General features: G+C 38.6%; 1 pseudogene; it reads left to right on the top strand.

The window, feature by feature from the left end:
* The first annotated feature begins 1,806 nt into the window (after nt 1-1,806).
* Nucleotides 1,807-2,530, top strand: LOC120879914 (annotated as a pseudogene).
* Nucleotides 2,531-10,009: the final 7,479 nt, after the last annotated feature.

Below are 10,009 nucleotides of genomic sequence, written 5' to 3' on the forward strand. Positions count from 1 at the left end.
TTATGGACATGGGAAGAGGGGAGAAGTGGGTGAGGTGTATGCAGAGAGTAAAGTGGAAACTTACATTGCCATATGTAAAATAGATAGCCAAAGGGAATTTGCTATATGGCTCAGGAAACTCAAACAGGGGCTCTGTATCAACCTAGAGGGGTGGGATGGGAGGGAGATGAGAGGGAGGTTCAAGAGGAAGAGGATATATGTATACCTATGGCTGATTTCTTCATGTTGAGGTTTGACAGAAAACAACAAAATTCTGTAGAGCAATGATCCTTCAATTAAAACATGAGTAAATTTTAAAAAAAATCTAGGATAGTCATACTATGAAATAACACTCAGAAACAAAAGGAAATGCAATGCTAACACATGTAATAGCCTGGATGATTTTCATACCAGTATGCCAAGTTAAGAGTCAAATACAAGAGATCATATACTGTATGATTCCAAATATTTGCAGCTCATAAAATAAAAGTAAACTTGAATGTAGACAAAGCAGGCAAGAGAATTTCAGCTGAGCTTTTTAAAATCCTAAAAGGTGATGCTTTTAAAGTGTTACATGCAATATGTCACCAAATTTGGAAAACTCAGCAGTGGCTGAAGGACTGGAAAAGGTCAGTTCCAATCCTAAAGAATTCCAATCCCAAAGAAGGGCAATGCCAAAGAATGTTCAAACTACCACACAACTGCACTCATTTCACATACTAGCAAAGAAATGCTCAAAATCCTTCAAGCTAGGCTTCAGCAGACCATGAACAGAGAACTTCCACAGGTACCGGCAGAATTTAGAAAAGCCATAGGAACCAGACATCAAATTGCCAATGTTTGTTGGATCATAGAGAAAGCAAGGGAATTTAAAAAAAAAAAGACAAGATCTATTTTTGCTTCACTGACTACGCTAAAGCCTTTGACTACATGGATCATAATGAACTGTGGAAAATTCTTAAAGAGATGGGAATGCCAGACCCCATTACCTGTCTCTTGAGAAACCTATATGCAGGTAACCGTCGTCCAACGGTTAGCGGCTGGAGCTGCAGCGTTGGTAGTTCACAGCGCAGAGGCGACGCCACAGGGCAGCGGCGGCCATAGCAGCAGCAGGAGCAGCACTATCTAGACGGGCTCGGACACGCGCCACTGCCGGGCCGAGCCAGGTGTCCGCTCAGAGGCTGGTGGGGAGTTGCCGGCGCTGCCGCTGCCGCTGCCGCCGCCGCCGCCACCAACCTTCAATGCCCAGGCCTCAGCTCGGCAGCGTTTTTTGTTGGAATATACATTGCATAGTTATGGCGATTCTGAGCGCGAGGGCAGACTTCTGCCAAGCTCAGCACAGCGCTTCCGCTGACAAGTGAGCTTGGAGGTTCTATGTGTCATAATTACTAACGCCTTGAAGACTCTGGACACCCAGATTGATCTCAGAAATAGTTGGATTTCTTTTTTTTTTTTTTTTTGCAAGCATATTTATTTTAATGACTGCAGTAAAATTAAGCATCAATGAAACAAAAGTGGAGAGCGACCTATGCTTTTAACTTGTCTCACTAGTGCCTAAATGTAGTGAAGGCTGCGTAAGAGTTGTATGTAGTAGTTGTTGTTGTTTTTGCTTTTTTTTTTTTTTTTTTTGTAGTCTTATGGTATCCATCAGCAGACATTGAGGCCTAAGTTGAACTTGGATTCAAGCGGATTCTAAATACTTCTGCTTATCTGCTTATCTTAAAGAGAGAAGTTTCTGAAAGAATAAGCTAGTTGAATAGAGAGAACTGATTTAGGCATTTTAGTGGTCTTCTTAATCTTTTCTGCTGTGAAACATTTCAAGATTTATTCATTTTTTTCTTTTTTTTCATTTTCACCATCACACACACACACAGTCACACTTTTTATTTGCCTTAATGAACCGTCCAGCCCTTGTGGAGATCTCCTATGAGAACATGAGTTTTCTGATAACCCACAACCCTACCAATGCTACCCTCAACAAGTTTGTTTATAGAGGACCTTAAGAAGTATGAAGTGACAACTTTGGCTCGAGTTTATGATGCTACATATTGAAAAAGAAGGAAATCCACGTTCTAGATTGGCCTTTTGACGGTGGAGCACCACCCCCTAGTCAGATAGTAGATGACTGGCTAAGTCTGCGGCTGCTGCTATGTCACTTCAGTGTGTCCGACTCTGTGCGACTCCATAGACAGCAGCCCACCAGTCTCCCCCGTCCCTGGGATTTTCCAAGCAAGAGTACTGGAGGGGAGTGCCATTGCCTTCTCCGTTGGCTAAGCCTACTAAAACCAAATATCCTGAAGAACAAGGTTACTGTGCTATAGTTCACTGTGTTTCAGGATTGGGAAGGGCACCTGTACCATTTGCACTTGCTTTGATTGAATATGGAATGTTGAACGAAGTACACATGTGGAATGAAGATGCAGTTCAATTTATAAGACAAGAAAAAAGAAGGGGAACATTCAATTCCAAACAGCTGCTTTACCTGGAGAAATACCAACCTAAGATGTGATTATGCTTCAGAGATACGAACAGGCATTACTGTGTTCAGTAAAAATAAATATATACAAAAGCTGATTTGACTTAGAGGGAACTCTTGGTACCTGGAAAATTGAATCTGAAATCTTAACTGTGTCATCAAAGTAGTGATGGATTCAGTACTCCTCAACCACTCAGTTAAAGATTGGGAAAAAAGCAAACATAAATCCCTCTATAATGTGAATTAAATGTTTAAGAAAAGAAAAAAAAGAAAAAGCAACAGTTACAACTGGACATGGAAAAACAGACTGGTTCAAAATTGAGAAAGGAGTATGTCAAGTCTGTATACTGTTACCTTGCTTATTTAACTTACACAAAGTACATCATGGGAAATGCCAGGCTGGGTGAATCCCAAGCTGGAATCAAGTTTGCCAGAAGAAATATCAATAACCTCAGATGATATCACTCTAATGGCAGAAATTGAAGAGAAACTATAGAGCCTCTTGATGAGGGTGAAAGAGGAGAGTGAGAAAGCTGGCTTAAAACTCAACATTCAAAAAACTAAGATCACTGCAACCAGTCCCATCACTTCATGACAAATAGATGAGGAAAAGGTAGAAGCAGTGACAGATTTTATTTTCTTGTGCTCCAGAATCACTGTGGCAACAGTGACTGCTGCCGTGAAATTAAAAGATGCTGGTTCCTTGGAACAGAAGCTATGACAAACCTAGAGTATTACAAAGCAAAAACATCATTTTGTTGGCAAAGGTCCATATAAGTAAACACTATGTTTTTTTCAGTAATCACATAGAGATGTGAAATTTGGACCATAAAGAAGGCTGAGCGCTGGAGAATCGATGTCTTTGAATTGTGGTGCTGGAGAAGACTCTTGAGAGTCCTTCAAGGAGATCAAACTAGTCAATCCTAAATGATATTAACCCTGAATACTCATTAGAAGGAGTTATGCCGAAGCTCCGTTCTTTGGCCACCTGATGTGAAGAGCCAACTCACTGGAAAAGATCCTGATGCTGGGAAAGATTGAAGGTGGGAGGAGAAGAGGTTGGCAAAGGATGAGATAGTTATATAGCATCTCCAACTCAATGGATATGAATTTGAGCAAACTCTAGGAGATAGTGGAGGGCAGAGGAGCCTGGCATGCTGCAGTCATGAAGACATGACTTAGTGACTGAAAAACAACAAGGTAGAATAGAGAATTCCTGTGGTTGGGAGTGGGTATAATAAGAAAGTAAGAAACTTTATGATGAGGAGAAGGCTCTACTGCAGTTATACAACTATAAACAATTACAGTAGTTCAAAATTTACTTAAATTGAGTAAATTTGATTGCATGTAAGTAAGAATTTAATGAAAAAAAATCATCCTATCTAAGCTTCTTAATCAGAGAAGGCAATGGCACCCCACTCCAGTACTCTTGCCTAGAAAATCCCATGGGCAGAGGAGCCTGGTAGGCTGCAGTCCATGGAGTCGCTAAAAGTCAGACACAACTGAGAGACTTCACTTTCACTTCTCACTTTCATGCACTGGAGAAGGAAATGGCAACCCACTCCAGTGTTCTTGCCTGGAGAATCCCAGGGACGGGGGAGCCTGGTGGGCTACCGTCTATGGGGTCACACAGAGTCGGACACGACTGAAGCGACTTATCAACAGCAGCAGCAAGCTTCTTAATAGTCATATAATCGAGAAAATGAGTGAATGCAACTATACATGTTTTATGCCCTTTTGTTACATGACCGCCCCTCCCCCATAATGTCTCCAGGTAACCACTGATCTGCTTTCTAGCCTTGTAGATCAATAGGTATTATTTTAGAACTCTATATAGATAGAATGCATTCTAGTTTTTCCTGGTTTCTTTCATTCAGGATAAATTTTGAGATTTTTTAATAGTTTAATTTGTAAAAAAAAAGATTGTGTTCCTTTGTATTGCTGAGAAATATCCCAATGGTACCTATACCAAAGTTTATTAATTTATTCATTTTTTGATGGACATTTGTATAGTTTCTAGTTGTTGTTGTTCAGTTGCCCAGTCATGCCAGACTCTTTGCAACCCCATGGACAGCAGCAGGCCAGGACTCTCTGTCCCTCAGTATCTCCCAAAGTTTGCCCATGTTCATGTCCATTGCATTGGTTTTGCCATCCAGCTATCTCATCCTCTAATGATCTCTTCTCCTTCTGCCCTCAATCTGTCCCAGCATCAGGGACTTTTCCAATGAGTCAGCTGTTTGCATCAAATGACCAAAATACTGGAGTTTCAGCTTCAGGATCAGCCCTTCGAATGAGTATTTAGGATTGATTTCCCTTAAGATTGACTGGTTTGATCTCCTTGATGTCCAAGGGACTCTCAGGAGTCTTCTCCAGCGCCACAGTTCAAAGACATCAATTCTAAAGCTTTATGAATATTTGTACAAATTGTCATGTCTTCTTTTCCATTATAAATACCTAGGCATTGAATGACTGGAACATATGCATGTTTTAAATTTTAAAGAAATTATCATCCTGTCTTAAAAATACTCTTCCAATTTGTATTTGTGTTTCGTGGTAAGTTGCTTCAGTTGTGTCTGACTCTTTGTGACACTGTGGAATGTAGCCCACCAGACTCCTCTGTCCATGGGATTCTCTAGGCAAGAATAATGAAGTGGGTAGTCATGCCCTTCTCCAGGGATCTTGCCAACCCAGGAATTAAACCCATGTCTCTTATGTCTCCTGTGTTGGCCGATGGGTTATTTACCACTGGTGCCACCTGTATATTTCTGTTAGCAGTATATAAAAGTACTAGTCCACATCTTTAAAAACTTGGTATGTTCATTCTAAATGAATTTCTTCAAGTACTTTTGTCTTCTGAAAATTGACATTGTTGTGAAGATTAAATAAGATAATGTTTTAAACATGCATAGTATATCTGAATTCAGTAAATAATAGGTTATGTCAATCACTGTTCTTGTTAACTATTTTTAAAAAAATTTCAGCACCAACCTGAATCAATGCAAACACACATAAAAGTATTTTAATATGTTAATAATGAACTATAAGAAAGAAATCAAGAAAATATTCCCTTTAAAAATTACATTTAAAGAAATAAATATACCTGGGAATATCCTTAAACAAGTAGGTGTAAGACCCATACTCTGAAAAGTTTGAAAACCTGATGAAGAAAATTAAAAATCATGTAAAGAAATAGATATCCTTCATTCATGGACTGGAAGAATTAATGTTGTTAAGATATTCATACTAACCAATCTGTAGATTCAATGAAGTCTCTTATCAAAATAACAGGTGATATTACCTATCCCCAGAGAACATTTGACAAAATCTGCAGACATTTTTTATTATTACAACTAACCATAGCTTGCTAAATATCCTACAATGCCCAGGACAGCTCTCCACAACAAAGAATCATCTGGTCCCAAATAAGAATAGCACTGAAGCTGAAAAGATATCTTCAAAATAAATGTTTTAAGATCAATTTCAAAACATGAGACACAAGTAAAAATTAAAAGAGGTACTACATGAAGATACTATTTAATATAATAAGGATAATCTCAATCAGAATTCCTGGTCATATAGTCAATGATTCACAAATACTTGGGGAAAGAAGATATGAAGCAAAACTATCGGATTACATACCTTATATTACATACCTCAGATTAAATTATCTGAGATTTTGGAGTTGCTAATACAGCCTTAAAAATGACAGAAAGGCAAAATATAATAAATGCATTTAAATTTTTAAAGTGCTACTTGCAGTAAAATACCTGGCATTATTATTATATCATAGCTATGGCAAAAATATTAAAAATTGGACATAGAAAAATTAAGTAAAGTTAAAAGAGAGTTTTTAAAAAGATACAGGGTTAAAGGAATGCAGAGACAAAATATGTATGCTGTAAATATAACTACAGTTAGAAACAAATTCAAATATATATTCCTTATAGTAAGATTTTTAAAAAAATCAAAGATAATTGTAAAACTTAAAGTAGTGTCCAAAGTTAAGTAAATGAAAACAGAAAGAAATCCTGGATCCCATGTATTTCAATTATGTATAATTCAAAGAAAAAAAGCACCCAGAAAGACCATGAAAGATGATTTGTGTAAAGTTTTTAAAATTTTCAATACAGATGAATCTATAACAGTCACTTAGATATAAAAAATTAAAAAATTATACAAAAAAGCGATAGAGCATAACAGTAATTATGAAACAACTTACCATGTGAGTAATATAAGAAAGTTTGAAGTCAAATGACAAATATAAAAATTATCACAGCTAAGCTGAGGAAAGGCTAACTAAATAAAAAGAGAACATGTGTAAATAATTCTATGATATATAAAGTTATTAGTTGTTGTTCAGTCGCTTTGTGACCCAATAGATGACAGCACACCAGGCTTCCCAGCTGTTCAGGCTCTCGGAGTTTGCTCAAATCCATGTCCATTGAATCGGTGATGCCATCCGATCAACTCATCTTCTATTGCCCCTTCTCCTCCTACCTTCATCTTTCCCAGCATGAGGGTCTTTTCCAATGAGAGTTTTTCGCATCAGGTGGCCAAAGTATTAGAGTTTCAGCTTCAGTATCAGTCCTTCTAAAGAATATTCAGGGTAAATTTCCTTTAGAATTGACTGGTTTCATCTCCTTGTTGTCCAAGGAACTCTCAAGAGTCTTCTCCAATACCACAGTTCAAAAGCATCAGTTCTTTGGTGCTCAGCCTTCTTTATGGTTCAACTCTCACATTCGTACATGACTACTGGAAAAACTATAGCTTTGACTAGACAGACCTTTGCTGGCAAAGTAATATCTCTGGTTTTTAACTCTGCTTTTTAACATGTTGTCCAGTTTTGTCATAGCTTTTCTTCCAAGGAGCAAGCGTCTTTTAATTCCATGGCTGTAGTCACCATTTGCAGTAATTTTGGAGCAAAAGAAAGTAAAGTCTCCCACTGTTTCCATTTTTACCCATCTATTTGCCATGAAGTGATGGGAATGAATGCCATAATCTTCATTTTTTGAACGTTGAGTTTTAAGCCAACTTTTTCAGTATCCTCTTTCACCTTCATCAAGAGGCTCTTTACTTCCTCTTTGCTTTTTGTCATAAGGGTGGTGTTATTTTCATATCTGAGGTTATGGATATTTCTCCCAGCAATCTTGATTTCAGCTTGCACTTCTTCTAGCCTGCATTTCACATGATGTACTCTGCATATAAGTTAAATAAGCAGGGTTACAATATACAGCCTTGACCTATTCCTTTCCCAATGGTGAACCAGCCCACTGTTCCATGTCTGGTTTTTACTGTTGCATCTTGACCTGCATACAGGTTTCTCAGGAGGCTGGTAACACCCATTTGGCAACTCCATCTCTATAAATTTTCCACAGTTTGTTGTGACCAACACAGTCAAAGGCTTATGTGGTCAATTAAGCACAATTAGATGTTTTTCAGGAATCTTCTTGCTTTTTCTATGATCCAACGGATGTTGGCAATTTGATCTCTGGTTCCTCTGCCTTTTCTAAACCCAGCTTGAACATCTGGAAGTTCTCGGTTCATGTACTGTTGAAGCAATCACACAAAGATTGATCACACTCTCGTGGTTATCTGTGTCATTAAGATCTCTTTTGTATAGTTCTTCTGTGTATTCTTGCCACCTCTTCTTAATATCTTCTGCTTCTGTTAGGTCCACACCGTTTCTGTCCTTAAATTCCTAATTTAGTTTTTAAAAAGATTTCCAATTTTTTCCATTTTAAATTCCCAGTTATGTTATATACCATGTTATTTTTTATATATCATTATATTTTATGTTTAAATCATTTACCAATATTCTATTTTACCTCTTGTAGGGTTAGTGGTTGGGCTTCCCTCATGGTTCAGCTGGTGAAGAATCTGCCTGCAGTGTGGGAGACCTGGGTTCGATGCCAGGTTGGGAAGATCTCGTGGAGGAGGGCATGGCAACCCACTCCAGTATTCTTGCCTGGAGAATTCCCATGGACAGAGGAGCCTGTTGGGCTACAGTACAAGGGGTTACAAAGAATCAGACATGACTCAGCAACTAAGCACAGGGTAAGTGGTTATCTTTTTAATTGTGCATTAAATACTTATTTCTGAGTTGAAGTAAATCATTAATATTTTGTGTTATTTCTTAGAAAATTTATAGCAAAACTGGCAAGAATATGCCCATGGCAATGTCCCGTATTGGTTTCTTCAGATCATATAATTTTAACAAAATGAAGGAAAGTTTAAGTGCAAAAATATAATCATGGCCTAAAAGTCTTATTACTTGACAATTATGAATTATTGGTACTGTGTTTCCATCTTTCCGTAAAGAATCTTAATACTAGAGAGCATGCACATAGCATCTGTTCTCAGGAATTGGACAATAGACATCATAGACCTGAAATCCCTGAGCAAAGGAAAACACAGAGTGAGCCTCATCTTTACTCTGGCTTTCTGCCTTGGAATAACTTTCAGACACCTGCTTATTGAGCATAGGAAACAGAACCCAAGGTCAAGACATCTTCTTTGAATTGATTAGGCAGATATTGGAATACCTGGCAGCTGGAGCAGCTAGAACCTACAGATCAAGGTATTTGTTATTGGAATAGAAAGTGGTAAGGTTGGGTCTAGTAAATATATGTGATTATTCCCTTGTCCTTGCTGAGCATGGGACTACAAATATGAGGGCCAGATACCACAGGCCCCATCAGAAAGCAGATCAGTTCAGTTCAGTCGCTCAGTCGTGTCCGACTCTTTGTGACCCCATGAATCGCAGCACGCCAGGCCTCCCTGTCCATCACCAACTCTCGAAGTTCACTCAGATTCATGTCCATTGAGTCAGCAATGCCATTCAGCCATCTCATCCTCTGTCGTCCCCTTCTCCTCCTGCCCCCAATTCCTCCCAGCATCAGAGTCTTTTCCAATGAGTCAACTCTTCACATGAGGTGGCCAAAGTACTGGCGTTTCAGCTTCAGCATCAGTCCTTCCAATGAACACCCAGGAATGATCTCCTTCAGGATGGACTGGTTGGATCTCCTTGCAGTCCAAGGGACTCTCAAGAGTCCTCTCCAACACCACAGTTCAAAAGCATCAATTCTTTGGCCTTCAGCTTTCTTCACAGTCCAACTCTCACATCCATACATGACTACTGGAAAAACCATAGCTTTGACTAGACAGACCTTAGTCGGCAAAGTAATGTCTCTGCTTTTGAATATGCTATCTATTTTGGTCATAACTTTTCTTCCAAGGAGTAAGCGTCTCACAGGGTTAATATCAGACCAAGTTAACAGAATTATACAGTGTTTGGGAATATCAAAGTGATGGACACGAAGTATGAAGTGATCACCTAAATACTCAGAATATTTGGTTTAGGGACTAAAAATTCATTGAGACATCTGACTTCTAGTAGAAAACCTATGTGTGATCTTTCAGGAACAATAATAGGCCATGACAAAGGCTAAATCTTTGTCAGGCCATATGAGAGAAAGCTTCCTTCCCCATTTCACTCAGAGTATTGCGTATTCTGAAGTTGCAGTCATGGATTCCAGTTCCTTTGGATAGTCATGC

This window comes from Oryx dammah, unplaced genomic scaffold, assembly GCF_014754425.2.
Source record: "Oryx dammah isolate SB20612 unplaced genomic scaffold, SCBI_Odam_1.1 HiC_scaffold_21, whole genome shotgun sequence".
In the NCBI taxonomy this organism is placed as follows: domain Eukaryota; kingdom Metazoa; phylum Chordata; class Mammalia; order Artiodactyla; family Bovidae; genus Oryx; species Oryx dammah.